Source organism: Podarcis melisellensis, assembly GCF_964234715.1.
Source record: "Podarcis melisellensis genome assembly, chromosome: 11".
Classification (NCBI taxonomy): Eukaryota; Metazoa; Chordata; class Lepidosauria; order Squamata; family Lacertidae; genus Podarcis; species Podarcis melisellensis.
This window is the reverse complement of record NC_138543.1, coordinates 23,570,541-23,586,793: the sequence shown is the minus strand read 5'-3', so window position 1 is coordinate 23,586,793 and position 16,253 is coordinate 23,570,541. Positions and strand designations below refer to the sequence as shown.

Genomic DNA, 16,253 nt, shown 5'->3' with positions numbered 1-16,253 from the left:
TGGCTGAAATAGTTTTATTGCTCTATGTGTAAAGCCACCTTGAACACTTCCATTTGTTTCGAAAAAACATATAAAGTACTAGATTTTTAAAAGTGCATCAATGTGGTGTAGACACACTAAAACAAAGAAACAAATAAATACGGACAAATTAATTTTGTCTGCTGGTATATAAGCTATAATAACCCCATGGTAAGGGGGGGGGAGAGTCCTCTTCCAATTCTATATAAAGCAAAGTTGAGGGCAAATCTGGAACAACACTACTCAAATTATGATGGAAATGAAAATAAATGAAAATAGATTATCTCACTGCTTTTTCTGGGGGGACACAGGGGTACGCATACTCTTAAACATTTTGTGAATCTAATGGGAGAAGAAACTATTTTTAAAAAATAGTTTTTTCTCTAGCATGGTGAATTGTCAGTTCTGTTGAATAGCACGGTGAATTGTCAATTTTATTGCTACCCCTGATAGCGGCCTATAAAATGGTGGTTTTCTTGAGTCAAAATGAGAGCACCCCTAAACATATTTTTTTTAAGGAAAAAAAGCACTGGGTTATGTAAATTTCTCAGCAGTATGTCACATATCTAAAACACTGAACCTTGTTTCCTTGATGATTGATGTGGTAGAAACGGAATAATGAAGGGACTCTGATATTAAAAGTTAGAGGAAAATATACAGCATTCCCAGGTTCCAAGTTTGAAAGTTGAGTGAAGCAACTTTAAATGGAAGAATGCCAGTTTTCCCACACTTCTCACTTGGGAGACATTTAGAGTAAGCAAGGTTAATCTCAGCAAAACGATTACCCACTCATACACATGGAATGTTCTCCACAGTGAGATCCACCACATGCTGTCATTATAGTCCTTCAGAAATACACTTGCAGTGTGGGGAGGGGACAGGAGATAAATGAATATAAATAAATAATTGCATGCCTGCGTGTCACATCTTTCCCAAATACAGTTTGCTCCAAGAAGATCGTTGAGGTGGGGGAAAGATGAAAAACAGTAGGTTGCAGCCAGACTAGGGCACAATCCTATGGCAAGAACTGCTGGGATGAGCAGCTTGAGGGGTTGCACACTCATCTCGCTTTACTGGCCGAGGGAGCCGGCATTTGTCCACAGAGAGATTTCCAGATCATGTGGCCAGCATGACTAAACCACTTCTGGCGCAATGGAACACCATGATGGAAAGTAGAGCATACAGAAACGCCATTTGCCTTCCCACCACAGTGGTACTTATTTATCTACTTGCACTGGCGTGCTTTCAAACTGCTAGGTTGGCAGGAGCTGGGACAGAGCAACGGGAGCTCACTCCATCATGGGGATTCGAACCACCGACCTTCTGAACAGAAAGCCCAAGGGGCTCAGTAGTTTAGACCACTGTGCCACCCATGTCCCACTTGCCTCTCCACTATACACACTTGTAGTGTAGACCTGAAGTGCCTATTCTAAAAATATATGTTTGGATCCAACTCAAATAATAAAATATCAAAAATAGTATCCATTAAAAATAGTACAGTGGTACCTCAGGTTACATATGCTTCAGGTTATATACGCTTCAGGATACAGACTCTGTTAACCCAGAAATAGTGCTTCAGGTTAAGAACTTTGCTTCAGCATAAGTACGGACCTCCGGAACGAATTAAGTACTTAACCTGAGGTACCACTGTATTTATCTATCATCTACTATCTATCTATCACCTGTCTGTCTGTCTGTCTGTCTGTCTGTCTGTCTATCTAATCTATCATCTATCTATCTATATCTATCATCTATCTATCTATATCTATCATCTATCTATCATATCTATCTGTTATTTGTCTGTCTGTCTATCTATATCTATCATCTCACTGACAGTTCAGCAATCAGCAGTTCATTTAAAATATATCAAAATAGCGTAGTGGCATATTCAAGTAATATATATTTGTGTCTACACTATCTTAATTCTGTGACATCTATCTTAACAAAAATATAATGTCACCATTGACTAAATTTTGATCTGACCGAATGAAAAGAGCAATTGGTTCCAATTTCAATCCAAAAATCACATTGAAATTTATAAAGCTTCATTTCTCAGGTCACTTGATCACCTTCATTTACATTCATCATCTCTGACACTAGCCACTTTTCAGTGGTTCATTCATAGAGACAGTTGTCAAAATACAGGCAAATCAAAACAGAGATATGGCACAGAATAAGGCACACTAAATTAAAGTGCAGACAATGACCAAATAATGAATATGAATATTATAGCTCAAAATAACTTCACCAAATATATTATTTAGTCCTCAAATGAGGCAAAACCTGCGGTTTTAAACCACAACAGATTTTTCCTTTGGGTGTATTTTTAAAACATTATGCTTCCTCCATTTGTACCAGCAAAGACCAGTCTCAGAGGCACATGAGCGCATATTTTGGATAGCTCCAAAAGTTGCAGCGCAGACGCGGGAACGGCCAACCAAAACCCACTGTTTTTCTTTTGAATTGGTATTCACTAAAATAAGTATGAAATATCAGGTTGTCCTGCCTAAATCATTACATGTACTGTGCCTTATTTCTGCTGTTTGCTCAGCATGGGCTGTGTAAAGCATTTGCAAAGAGATGTGTTTAAAACACATATATACATTCTAAGGCTATCTAATGCATTTAGCCTTTTTCTAAAAATGAGGAAAACAGCTGTTTATGTTAGGTTTAAAATACTTTGCTTACCTCTGTGGAAGAAACAGGTAATCGCTCATGTGTTCACCAGATGTGTTGATATGTCAAAACCTGAGCATTCCTTGTAAATAGTCCTGGACACCGTGTTTCATTTAAATGGAGGGGTTTCATTGTATGGGTGTCCTTCTTTCCTTTTTGAAATGGACGACAAATCTGATATCTGCTTTTTACCAAAAATGTGTTTGTTAACCACATGCTTAATATAAGAAGAACAGAAGAACTTTGTGGAGCAGGACTGTTTGCATCTTTCTTGTGTATGTAGTTTTTATTTTATTTTATGTTTATAAGAATGTCAATACTATATACCTCTAGAAGCAAACAGTATATATTTGTCAGCTCTGAGGGCCTTCTGGCTGTTCCCTCAATGTGAGGTTACAGGGAAACAGGCAGAGGACCTTCTCGGTTGTGGCGCATGCCCTGTGGAACGTTCTCCCATCAGATGTAAAGGAGATAAACAACTATCTGACTTTTATAAGATATCTGAAGGCAGCTCTGTTTAGGGAAGTTTTTAATGTTTGATGTTTTATCGTGTTTTTAATATTCTGTTAGAAGCCGCCCAGAGCGGCTGGGGAAACCCAGCCAGATAGGCAGGTTGTTGTTGTTGTTGTTGTTGTTGTTGTTGTTGTTGTTGTTGTTGTTACCTCTTGTGTGTCCTGAATCTCCAACCATTCTGTTGTATTAGATGACCTCAGGTTCAATTATGAGACAGGGAGTTAAATGTTCAGCACCACTTTCACCAGCCCCTATCAGCCCACCCTCTAAAAATACACTTCCCTTCCCTTAACTTTTGAGTGCCACAGGGACCAGAAGAATGCATGCACATAAAGTTGAAAAAGATGGGGGGGGGGATTCCCCACACACTTACCCAACTTATCTTCCAAGTGCTGATGAGTAGCTCATGTGAGATCTATGCCTTTTCTGTTTGTAAATCTTATGAATAATCTCCACCTATCTTTTTACCATGGGGGAAAATCGTTAAAGAAACTTAAAACAAAACAAAATCTGTCAAATTGATTCATAACATCATTATCTTAGACTTAATTATCAGAAGTTTTAGGGGACAATTCAGCCAAAGATAAGGACTTTTAAGTCCCATTGATTTGAATGGGAGGTACGTAACCATGTATTTAACTCTCCCGTTTGAATCAATAGGATTTAAAGGTGTTTCACTATGGCTGAATTGTGTTGTAAAGTTTTTTTAAAATATCCCCCAGCGTCAAATTTGAAGGTAAAGCTGAAAACAAAATGAGTTATCAGCAAGCTAATCCACATGTTTAACAGTACAAATCTCCAACTTCTTTTGAACGTTATGCTACTAGCATCCTTAAAATTTTAGACTATGGAATTGTTTCTGCCTCGGTGTGTGATAATTTATGGAACTGCCAGCATACTGATCATAGTTATTATGGACCATATGCTCTTTCATTGCATTTTAACTCTTCCCCCAACTGCTTGCATTTAACACATATATGGCTATGACAAGCTCATATATCTGTACCTTCGTAGCTGGCAGAGTCAAAGTATTATGAAATGTACTTCCTTAAAAAATTGAAGGATGCTGTATGGTGTTATCTAATGTAAGCTGCTGTAAAAGGTAAAGGTAAAGGACCCCTGACAGTTAACTCCAGTCGCAGACGACTCTGAGGTTGCGGCGCTCATCTTGCTTTACAGGCTGAGGGAGCCGCCATTTGTCCGCAGACAAGTGTTTCCGGGTCATGTGGTCAGCATGACTAAGCCACTTCTGGCGCAACAGAACACCGAAACCAGAGCAGCGCACGGAAACGCCATTTACCCTCCCGTTGGAGTGGTAGCTATTTATCTACTTGCACTTTTTTGGGGGGCATGCTTTCAAACTGCTAGGTTGGCAGGAGCAGAGACCAAACAACAGGAGCTCACCCTGTCATGGGGATTTGAACTCCTGACCTTCTGATCAGCAGGCCCAAGAGGCTCAGTGGTTTAGACCACAGCGCCAATGTAAGCTGCTGACATCCTATGTATTTGTTTTTTCCACAGACTTCAGCACTCTTAGGTAGTGAGATTTTTGCCTTAGTGAGTTTTAGGCTTCAGTAAAAGATAGCCTCATTTAACCAAAGGAACTATCCAACTCCTCTATCTGTGCACTGAAAAAACAATGTGTCTTATTTCCAAATAAGCATGAGTAGGACTGGGCTACACACCAAATTAAAATAATCCAAATTTAACTAATCAATTAACTACCCTCTGATGTACTTTTTGGACTGTGCAGTTTATTTTTAGATGATAGATACATGTTGATGGACTATTAAGAAGCATTCTGAAAATTAAGCAGTCTTTTCTGCTGATGAATTCTGTCTTTCTTGCAAGACAGACAAAAAAAAAAGCAGAAAAAGAGAAATGTTGAAATGATTAGAAAATCTCTTGTTCCTTTCATTTATCAGTAGCATGAGCTGATGAGGCTATGTTTTGATTAACTTGCCACTGAGCCAGAAGTCAAAATTTGAATCAAGCTATTCCATATAGTATTCCTTGAATACAAAGCTAAATCATCAGGAGTAGCCTTTGTAGATGTTCTAGAATATTAGATGCTAATTCTATGAGCCCAACAATCCTGAATTCTTCTTGCTTGTTTGTTCCGCAGATTAGCGATCTGCTGGTTTATAAAAGTTTAGACATGTATTTTCAGCACATGTCTGAATTTTGCAATTCGGAGGTGGGCAATCTTCTTGCCTCCAAAGGTTATTCAGCAGCGGGTGGGTGGTAGTTGTCAGTGGGCATGGACAGCAATGGGTGTGTAGCCACTGCTGATGTTGGGTGAGACCTTTTACAACCTCATGGAATGCACATGCACATTCTCCCTGACACACATACACAAAGTGAGTTTAAATGCATCAGGATGACTGGAGAGTATAATTTCTACTGCCCAGCAATCCTGATACAGCACAAGGATAGGAATATTAACTGCATTAGATCCATAGGTAATGATGAGAGAGTCTCCACTCTCCAGCAGTTCCAATCCTGTACCAAGTGAGATCCATATGGTGCCTTCACTGGTATCTTTTTGGTGCCAGGTATGGATTTACATGAGTGCTATTTTTCTAGAAAAAGAGGTGCCGGAACTCACCATGAACATCTCCCTTGTTCTCTTATACAGTCATACCTTGGAAGCCAAACGGAATCCATTCCGGAAGTCCGTTTGACTTCTAAAACATTCAGAAACCAAGGTGCAACTTCCAATTAGCTGCAGGAACCTCCTGCAGCCAATCGGAAGCAACGGAATCCCCATCGGACATTCAGGTCCCAAAAGAACATTTGCAAACCGGAACACTCACTTCCAGGTTTGCAGCGTTCGGGAGCCAAAACATTCGACTTGCAAGTCATTTAATCAAGGTACGACTGTAATGGCAATGACGCCCACCCGAGAGTTGCCAGAACTGAGTTCCAGTGAGTTCTGGCTGGGGGAAAAAAGCCTTGGATTTATCATTCCCCCCAGGCTTTCTGATAAACCGAGATTATATTAGTTGCGTTCTGTGATAGTTTGATGTGGTTGTCATGGGGTTTCATTTTGTTTTTATGACACTTAGATTAATATTTAAAAATGTGTTATAACTTGCTCATATACCTTCAGATAACAAGCTGGCAAGTCTAATAAATAATAATTGCACTGATAATTACATACACACACAAACATATAGAGACTCCACCTTGAATTTTTTTTTTAGCCTGGAAAGGAAGCCTAGAATATTTTTAAACAAATAAATATAGTACATTCAAAGCATATGCCTTTACTTCTGTGACACAGTGCTATATGCTTGACTCTTTGCTTATAAACACAATTTCCTTTCCTAAACTAGACCCTGCTCTCCCAGTTTGATTAGCTGTTTCAGTCAGGAGTCAAATCAGGAGTATAACCCTAACCACAGCAAATATATACAAAATAATTTGACTATTCAGATACTGAACAGTACAATAGATGTATTTTGTCCCCTAATGTTTCCATAGCCCATCTGTCTTCTTCAAGCATCCTGACTGGAATATCACTTCCATGACACTAGAAAGAACTGACATTTGTGGTAGTTGTAACAGTCAAACAACTGATGGATTGCTACTGAAATACAGCAGCTGATTTTGTTTGTTCTTAGCTGTGCTCCTACTTCTGTTCAGCTTTGCTTGGATTTATAGGGAGAGTTCTTAGGTGTCTTTTACATGTTAGGGCAGGTGGTGAAACAGATGGATGACAGACACCCAGGTTTGTTCTTTGGTTCCTTCTAACTGTAATAAAATGGCACAAATCTTCGTACACAGAAACTAGAGCAGCTGTGCTAGCTCTCCACAGAAGTCTCTAGAAATGCAAGCATAGCTGTTGTCAGTGTGGCCCATGCAGATGGTAGAACAAGCAGACTGTGACCCCCCAAGCCAAATAGTTTATGAGAGTCACGGAGCTCCTTTTGCCCGACTTGACTTTTTAAATGGTAGACCTTGGCAAGCTCTCTCTGGACACATGAATTTAGGGCAGCGCTGTGTAACGCTGTTCTCTCTGCATCGCCAGTATCTCAAATTAAACAAGTTCAGCATTAAGGTCATAAGCAACGGAGCTTCCCTTGATCTTATAAACAGGCATCGTCGTTGCAGAGCCAGCAAGAGAATGCAATAGAAAAGCTCATTACGATCTAATCTCAAGAACCAGCCCTTTCCTAAAATACTCCAGTAGCAATCAGGACAGACATCTTTTGGTGGAAGAGAATCCCAAAGATTTCTATGTCACCTTTGAAAATAAAGACAGGGATTTTCAGGTGTCCTTAAGGATCAGCTAAACTTGGAAAGGACACTGCTCCTTAGGAAATAGTAGTCTAAAGATACATTATTTGTATATATGTACAGAGAGAGAGAGAGAGTTGTTGTTGTTGTTGTTGTTGTTGTTGTTTTCTCTTCACCATAAGGTCCCAGGGTAGATGGGTGGATTGCAAATAAAATAAGTTAATAATCACAATCTGAAAAATAGTATGTGTGTGTGTGTGTATTGTGTCAAAGGCCAGGGTAAAGAGGTGAGTCTTCATCATATGATGAAATATATACAGAATTAAATGAAGCTTGTATACTGCAAGCATTAATCTATGTTTCTGATGGTAATAGATGTTCCTCTCCCAAGTCCTGAAGAAGCAATGTAATTTCAATAACTCAACTTTCTGTCCATGTGAGCGGCTTGACTTGCCCCATGCTAGAATACTCAACTCTCTTATGAATCCCCATGTTAACTGTTAAATAAAACCTCTAATTTTTTAGACTTTTCTACTAGGCTATATGAGCACCAAATGCCAGCTTTCTGGGTGCCCTAGAAGAACCGATGCAATTTGAGAGATATACCACTTATTCTAAGAGACTAAGTTATGCCCCCACTTTTCAGTTGTTTCTATAACCATGCCCTAGTCTATAAAGGTGAAATGTGTCCTGGAAGAGCCTTAACTATTTGAGTGACCCCCATTTCCAGAAAGACATCTGCAAACACCTGCCTTTCAAACATTTCCAGGATTCATTTCTCTGCGGGGATGATTAAACCTCTTCTGACTCACTCACCAAAACTAATTGGGCTTTTTAAAAATAAATCAGCACCCCTCAAATGGAAGTATCTGCTAGTCACAATTATGTTGTTGAATGAAGTGTTCTGTTTCCAATATAATACAATTCACTTTATTAAATTAATAAGCTGTGCCCTCAATGTGGATAATTGATTGAGTGACTAACATGTATGTGGCACAAACATGCTAACTGGTGAAGGTTCAGTCACAGAACACTGAAAACCACTGTAACTTCCTGGAAGAAAAACCTTAGCAGTAGAAGAAACTTGTGTACCCATAAATGCAAAAGGGTGTTAATAATAGGTAACAGTGGCTGAATTAAAATATTCAGTTTTATCCAATAAAGTCATTCAGCTAGTGCAATGATTTCTGGTGATACAAGTTCCCATCCCTCTCCTCTCCCCATGTGCCCCCATCTCCCCCCCCCCCAAATTGCTCTGGGGGTTCCCCCACCCTCTAAAACAGATTGAGGTGTCTGAAAGAAGGGGTGGGGGATTTCCACTGCGTGTGCAGAAGTTATTCAGAGCGTACAACAACTTCGCTGGATTCGGCCAACTGATTCAAAATAACAAGTTGGATCAATGGACTGAACAAGACCATAAGAAAAGACAGACCACTCTTCTTGTTAAAATGATCACTAGACTACCCTTCGGGGAACAGACCACCTATCTAATACATTACACAGTATTTTTCAAGGAAGCCTTCCTACTCTCGCACCAGGCACTGAAAACCTGTTCCCCAGAGGTACAGTCTTTCGGAAAGGTTGCAAGGGCACTGCTTAGTCTAGTCATAAGAGAAAGAAAGAAACACAACTCTCTAAGTCCCTCCAGGCATGCTAACGCAAGCCTTGCTTGCAGAGAGCAAAAGTGAGGCATTCATGGGAGCTTCTGAAATCAGCGATAGCCAAGATGGTATTGAGTCCCTCTTATGGAAAGGGGCGTCCTTGTGAAATGATGCTTGTACCTTAGGGTTAGACTAGAGGGCACCTGGCTGCTCTTGCTGCTTTTTGGCCTGTTGCCTGCAAAATCAAGCTGCTGTTTTCCTTTGTGTGGCAGAGCGCAGCTTGACCTAAACCCCACTTGATCAGTCCAGGGCTTCATCAGTATGCTCGACTGATAGCTCTTTGTCTCCTGTGGTTTAGGCCTCTTCTTGCTCTGTCTGAGTCTGCTCTGTTCACCTCCACTAACCATTTGTAACCAACTGCAGTCTGTCTGCATAATGCATATGCATCCATAATGAGCTCCTGCTGCCAGAGCCACACCGTGACCTTCCTAATTTCATACAGAGGCACCTTTAGAGCAGAAGGTTTGTGTGTGTTTCTCAGCAGCAGCAGCAGCTTCTTCTTGTGTGTTTGTTCACTTTCGTGACTGCAGCATTCTTTGAGCAGGGCAACAGATAGCTTTTCAAAAGAGAGGCAACCCGAGACACTTGGACAATGCCATGGGAGTGTATTATGGATGCCCCCAAGCCTTTATATGAAGCTAATCATAAAAACAATGCATGGCAAAGGAAGAGAGCCTGAATCCCTCTTCTCTTTCCTAACCCAGAAGAAAGCCACTAAATGTATCCTCATTATGTGTGGTATTCAATGGCTTTTGTTTAGAGCAAGGCCTAATAACAGCATTTAAGATCAACCCCAGGGTCTGTTTTCTGAGAAAGCCTCCTTCCTTCCTCCTTTCCCCACCCTTACTCTATACACTCCAACATTTCTCTGATGAAAATAGGGACATCCTATTCAGTAGTAGTAGTAGTAGTAGTAGTAGTAGTAGTAGTAATTCTATTATTTATACCCCATGCATCGGGCTGGGTTGCCCCAGCCACTCTGGGCTGCTTCCAACATATATAAAAACACAATAAAACATGGAATATTGTTTGTGGGGGGACTTCGCTATTCAGGGCTTCTTCAGGTGTCTTCTAAAGGTTATATAGTTACTTATCTCCTTGGCCTGGGGGTTGCATAACTCCATACCCTCCAACATTTCTCTGATGAAAATTGGGATGTCCTACCATAACTTCCAACATTTCTCCGTTAAAAATAGGGATGCCCTAAGGAAAATGCCCTAAGGGATGGTGGGTGGCGCTGTGGTTTAAACCACTGAGCCTAGGGCTTGCCGATCAGAAGGTCAGCAGTTTGTTTTTGTTTTTTTAATATAATTTTTATTAGGTTTATAATATACAAAATTCAAATTGCAAAAACATATTTCCATAAATCTAATGGGCTCCCCCCATCTTCCGAGCACTGCATTCTCTGTAAATCCAAAACCTCAGCAATTTGTTGACTTATTTTAAACATAATAATATATCTTCCATTTTATCGTGATATCTGGTCTCTAAACATTTCAATCCAAATCCATTAATTTTTAATTTCAACACAATAAAATTATTTCATTACACCACTTCTGTCTTGTTGTACCTTATTTACCAATTCAAAAATTTACCGATACTGAAGCTGTACTTTCCTAGAAAGGAGCATTTTTTAACATTCATACAACTTATAGTGCTTTTTCAAATAGTCCTTAAATTTTTCCCAAACTTCCTCCGTTTCTTCTTCTCCCGAGTCTCGAATTCTGCCAGTCATTTCAGCCAGTTCCATATAGTCCATCAGCTGCGTCTGCCATTCTTCCAGTGTGGGTAGATTTTGTGTCTTCCAGTGCTTTGCCATCAAGATCCTTGCTGCTGTAGTAGCGTACATAAAGAAAGTTCTATCTTTCTTGGCCACCCTCTGGTCTACCATGCCCAAGAGGAAGGCCTCCGGTTTCTTGGGTACGGTAAATCTAAGCACCTTTTTTAGTTCATTATGTATCATCTCCCAGAAGGCCTTCACCTTCGGGCAGGTCCACCAGAGGTGTAGAAATGTCCCTTCCTCTTCTTTACATTTCCAACATTTATTATCAGACAGGTGATATATCTTTGCAAGCTTGACTGGGGTCATGTACCACCGGTATGTCATTTTCATAATATTTTCCTTCAAGGCACTACATGCTGTGAATTTCATTCCGGTGTTCCATAACCTTTCCCAGTCTTCAAACATAATTGTCACGGCCACCCAGGACGGGTCCCAGCTCACAAGAGACCTCACTCCGTTGCAGTTTATTTACAGGAAAAGTTTATTGAAGATTTCTGCTTCTCGTACAGTTCAGCATCGTGGCCGTACGTCTGTCACGTTAGACCGCTGAAGTCCCCTCTGACTCCTCCCCTCTTCCACACCAACTTAATAGCCTGGCTCTAGACCACCTCTTCCTCTCCTTTCTTTTCCGCAGGGTCTTCCTGCCCCCCTGGGTTCCCTCTCTCCGTGACTCGCCTGAGGCTGAATCCTCTGCCGCCTCTTCCCCCCTCCTTCTGGCTTTAGGGCCGGGCTCCTCCCCTGAGCTCTCTCCACTTCCGCGCGCCTCTACGTTTGAACTTGGCGCGCGTACGTTGCTGCTGACCTTTCTTTCGACCGCTACACCACCCCTTGTTCTGCTCTCCACCCTTTCCGGCTGAACACCTTGCTCCAACCCCCTTTCTCTGTTCTCTCCTAATCCTGCTCCCTCCGAGAGGCTGACGACTCCACCCCCTTTTCTCCGTTCCGGCTGAGACGCCTCTTGCTGCGTCTGTCTTCCACTGGGCTCCTCTCCGCTTCTCCCTTCTCCTCCCTTTTGCTTGATTAAGGTAACCCCCTTTTGAGAATCCTCTGACTCGCTGCTCAGACTCGTGGATTCCCTCAGAATTCCGTCATCTTCTTCCTCATCCTTCTGCCCCTCCTCCCACTCGCTCTCCGTCTCCTCTGTCATCTCCTCCTCTCTCCCAGAAACCCTGACATCCATCCCCCCCTCGAAGCCCCCCCTTCCCCCCTCCCGCTCGCCGGGTGCAGGTTGAGGAAAACGTGGTACTTCCTGGGTCGGTTCAGGATACAAGTTGTCCACCTCAACGTTCTCCTCTGTCATCTCCGTATATGTGTGTTCGAACTCGGGTTCCCCACCCACAGACCTCACAGTCTCTTCCTCCATCACTGCTTCTCCTGGCGCTGCCTGCCAAGGACCTACCATCCATCTCTGACTCCATGCCTCCCTTGGCTGATCCACCCACCAACAAGGGCCTGTCTCCTCCCCCCCCAGTCTCGGATCCCTGGTCGGGCTTGTTTCGGGCGTATGGCCCTCGGGTGAGGAGAAACCCTCGAACGTGCTGTCTGACAAAGTGGGCGTGAAAAGCCAATCATCAAAATACTCCTCGGGCATGGGCTTGTGCGGAAAAAGTGCATGGAACTCCTCCTTCAACAGGGGTTCGTCCAACGCGTAACCCGGCACCCAGCTATTGGCAGAGGCCGGAGTGCCTTCCCTGGCTAGAAAATATTCAACTCCCTCCTCCCCCCATCTCGAGTCCAGTATCTCTGTGACCTCGTTAAGAGGTTCTGGTCTTGGCGATTCCCCCCCCCTCAGGCGCCCTCCTACGTGGCTCTGGGAGTGCTCCTGACTCTTGAAACCTGTGTGGGGTTTTGTAGGGAGTGAGCACCGACCTATGAAAGACCGGGTGCACCCTGGAACCCTCCGGAAGGGCTAGACGAAAAGCCACCGGATTGATCTTAGCCTCAACTTGATATGGCCCTAGCTGCCTGTGTCCTAACTTCTTCTTGGCCAATGACCTGGCCGGCATCGCGTGGGCTGCTAACCACACCCAGTCCCCAATCTGGATGTCCTCTCCCGCCCTCCTGTGCTTATCGGCCTGCACCTTATACGCCTGTTTTGCCAGCTCCAAATGTCTCCGCAGCTCCTCGTGCACCTCTTGCAACTCCGCTGCAAACTGGTCGGCATCTTGAGGCCCCCCCCCTCCTGGTGCCGCAAATCTCGGGAAGGTTCTGGGATGACGGCCATTGTTCGCGAAGAAAGGCGTCACCCCGGTGGATGCGTGTTTCGTGTTGTTGTAGGCGAATTCAGCCATCGGCAGATAGTCCACCCACGCCGCAGGTCGCTGGTTGGCGTAGCACCGCAGGTACTGCTGCATGATCGCGTTGACCCTCTCCGCTTGACCGTTGGTTTGTGGATGTCTCGCCGATGTCAGGTTGATTTTGACGTGCAATATGCCCAGAAGCTTTCGCCAGAAAGTGGAAACAAACTGGCGCCCCCTGTCGGACAAGACGGACTGCGGAAGTCCATGCACTCTGAAGACGTGATCGATGAAGAGCTTTGCGGTCTGTTCTGCCGTCGCCACCTTGGCACAAGGGATGAAATGCGCCATCTTGGTGAACAAGTCCACCACCACTAACACCGCCGTCTTACCTCTGGAGCTGGGCAGGTCCGTAACAAAGTCCAACGCTACCCTCTCCCACGGTTGCTGCGGTGTCTCCAGCGGTTCTAGCAATCCCGCCTGCTTCTGGTGCACTGGTTTGGACCTCTGGCAGATATCACACCTGGCGACGTAGTCCGCCACCTCTCCTCTCATCTGGGGCCACCAAAAGTCTCTAGCCACCAATTCCATCGTCTTCTCTTTGCCGAAATGGCCTGCACTAGGGGCGTCATGCAATTGTTGCAGAACCTTGGCTCGAAGATCGTCGGTGGGCACGTAAAGGGCACCCTTACGAGTCAAAAGTCCATCTTGCAATTGGAACTCATCGTTGTCTCGCGACCCTCCGCGTAGCTCCTCCATCTTGGACTGTGCAAACTGATCCCTTTGCAACGCGCGTCGCACCGCGTCCAGGTCGACTGCGATGGTAGCGCACGTCCACGCCTGCGGTGCGAAAATGTGCTTTGCTGCGATTGGAGCTGCTTCCTCCAAGTATTGCGGCTTTCGGGACAGCGCGTCTGCAATAACATTGGAGTCTCCTGGGATGTATTCTATTTTGAAGTCGAAATCCGCAAAGAACTCCGCCCAGCGCATGTGTCGCTGGGTCTGTAACTTAGCCGTCCGCCAATACTCTAAGTTCTTGTGATCCGTGCGGACTTGCACCGTGTGCTTGGCTCCTATTAAGAAGTGTCGCCACGCTTTGAAAGCTGCATGAATGGCCAACAACTCCCTGTCCCATATGGTATAATTGCGCTCCGTCTTGCTGAGCTTCCGGGAGTAGAACGCACCCGGTCTCCAGTTGCCTTGCGAATCCTCTTGCAAAAGAACGGCCCCAACCGCTCTGTCTGACGCATCGGTCTCTACCCGCATGGGTCTGCCGGGATTCACGTGGAGCAGCTGCTCTTCGGAGGCGAAAAGACCTTTAAGCGTCCGGAAGGACCGCTCCGCTTGTTCGGTCCAGACGAACTTCTTCTTCTTGGAACTGAGGGTGTCAGTGATAGCCGCCGTCGCGTTCGCAAAACCTTTAATAAACTTGCGGTAAAAATTGGCAAAGCCGATGAACCTCTGGACCTCTTTCCGATTTCGAGGGCTTTTCCAGTCCAACAGCGCTTGAACCTTAGCCCTGTCCATGGCCAGTCCCTCGTCGGACAACTTGTAGCCAAGGAAATCAACCTCTCTGACATCAAACTGGCATTTTTCCAACTTGGCGTACAGCCTGTGGTCCTTCAGCCTCTGCAGGACCTCCCTCACGTCCTTATCGTGATCCTCCGACGATTCCGAGAAAATCAGGATATCGTCGAGAAAGCAGACACACTTCTTGTAGAGGAGACCTGCTAGCACGTGGTGCATAAATGCTTGAAAAACGTGGCTGCCATTTTGGAGACCGAAAGGCATGACTCTGTATTCGTATGTGCCCAGAGGGGTGAACATGGCGGTCTTCCACTCATCCCCTTTCCGGATGCGGATGAGATTGTAAGCTCCACGTAGGTCCAGCTTGGTGAAAATCTTGCCCCTCCTGACGGTCGCTAAAAGGTCGTCAATCTTGGGCATGGGGAAAGCTTTGGGCTTAGTCAAGCTGTTTATGAACCTGTAATCCACTATAAGCCTTTTTTGGGGCGTGTTTTTCTTCTTCACAAAGAACACAGGGCTGCCACCCGCTGCTTTAGATTCCTGGATGAAACCTCGCTTGAGGTTATGGTCTATGAACTCCCGAAGCTCTTGCATCTCGTCTTCCGACATGGAGTACAGCTTGGCAGCAGGCAGTTGCGCCCCTGGCACTAAATCAATCGCGCAGTCGTAAGGTCTGTGAGGCGGCAACTTGTCAGCTTCCTTCTCACAGAAAACCTCCAAGAAGTCCTGGTACTTGTGAGGCACCGTTTGCACCATACCCAGATGCAACTGCTGCTCGGCTTCTCCTCCCTGATCGGTCTGAAAGCAATGCTGAGCACAATACGATGAACAAAAGGTGATCTGCCGCTGGTACCACGCAACCGCGGGACTGTGCCTCTCCAGCCAACTCATGCCTAACACGATGGGTGTGTCCGATAAGTGGGTGACATTGAAACTAATAAGTTCTCGATGGTTGCCAATCTGCATCATCATGGGAGGGGTTTGCTGCACCACTTGCCCCCCCAGCAACTTCCTGCCGTCTACCGTGACCACGTTTAGAGGCGTCGTTGCAGGCAGGAGCGCCATGTTGTGCTGCTTAACGAACTGCAGTCCCACGAAGTCGGCGTTGCTTCCCGAATCGATCGTTATTGGAACCTCGAGGAGTCTCCCATCAGGCAACTGGAGTGTTGCTGTGAGCAGAACTGCCGGTCTGGGAGGCAAAGGGTCCACGCTTTGCAGTGATGCTGGGGGCTTGTCTACAGATCCGCCTGGCTGAGCCCCAGTAGCTCTGCTTCCAGCCAGGCACTGTCGTTTCCCTGAAGCTGCTCCCCTGGTTGCACCTCTGCTGTTACAGTTGCCAGTGCTGCAGTGTGCTTCTGGAGCCTCTGGGGGCACTCTTTCGCCATATGGTGCGCACTGTCACAGATGTAACACTTCCTGGTTCCTCTAGGAGGCTTCGCTTTGGCTGCACCAGGGACAGGGCTCTGGGATGGCTTCTGAGCCCTAGCACCACCAATCTCCATTGGCTCCTCGCTGTCCTTCCCCATTGGCGAGGGGTGCGCACGGCTGAAATCCCTGTGCACAAAAGGGAGAGTCCTCGCTTGCGCACGCGCTTGG

At 44.9% G+C, this 16,253-nt stretch overlaps 1 long non-coding RNA gene across 1 annotated transcript in view; it reads right to left on the bottom strand.

The window, feature by feature from the left end:
• LOC309380770 overlaps positions 1 to 16,253 on the bottom strand; it is a 366,143-nt gene that overhangs the window by 148,226 nt on the left and 201,664 nt on the right. The window lies entirely within an intron of this gene.